This window comes from Octopus bimaculoides, chromosome 30 (assembly GCF_001194135.2).
Source record: "Octopus bimaculoides isolate UCB-OBI-ISO-001 chromosome 30, ASM119413v2, whole genome shotgun sequence".
Taxonomy (NCBI): Eukaryota; Metazoa; Mollusca; class Cephalopoda; order Octopoda; family Octopodidae; genus Octopus; species Octopus bimaculoides.
In genome coordinates, this window is record NC_069010.1 from 637082 (window position 1) to 637621 (window position 540).

A 540-nucleotide genomic window follows, 5' to 3' on the forward strand; every position below is an offset into this window, starting at 1 on the left:
ATCTTATATATATATATTCTGCGGCAGCAGAATTCGGCATTTGGGGTATTTACTTCTTCGAAGAGGACAGTATTACAGTCACTGTGAACTCTGATCGATATTGTGTAATGCTAAAGACTTTTCTGAAACCTATATTTCATGAGCTTGACGATAGGGACAGTGTTTGGTTTCAATGTTTGGTTTCAACAGCCCACACTTCTCGACGTGTGATGGGCATTTTGAGGGACATGTTGCCCGGTCATTTGATCTCATTGCGCAATGACATCGGTTAGCCGAACAACTAATTTGAACCCGTGCGATATTTTTTTGTGGGGATATATGAAATCAGAGGTATACACCCATCGTCCTCGATTTATTGAACAATTAAAAGATGCCACTCGTCAAGAAATTGATGACATTCCACTTAAAATGACCATTCGAATTATGGACAACTTTCGTGAATGCCTTCGACAGTGTGTGGACAGGAAAGGTTCCCTCGTGACTGATTTAATTTTAAAATCAATTGAAACAAATGAAACATTTCCAAAATAAGAACACATT

The 540-nt window shown here is 38.5% G+C and overlaps 1 protein-coding gene across 1 annotated transcript in view; it reads right to left on the reverse strand.

Moving 5' to 3' along the window:
* The window catches only part of LOC106877465 (uncharacterized), a 38278-nt gene that overhangs the window by 5103 nt on the left and 32635 nt on the right, over nucleotides 1–540 (reverse strand). The window lies entirely within an intron of this gene.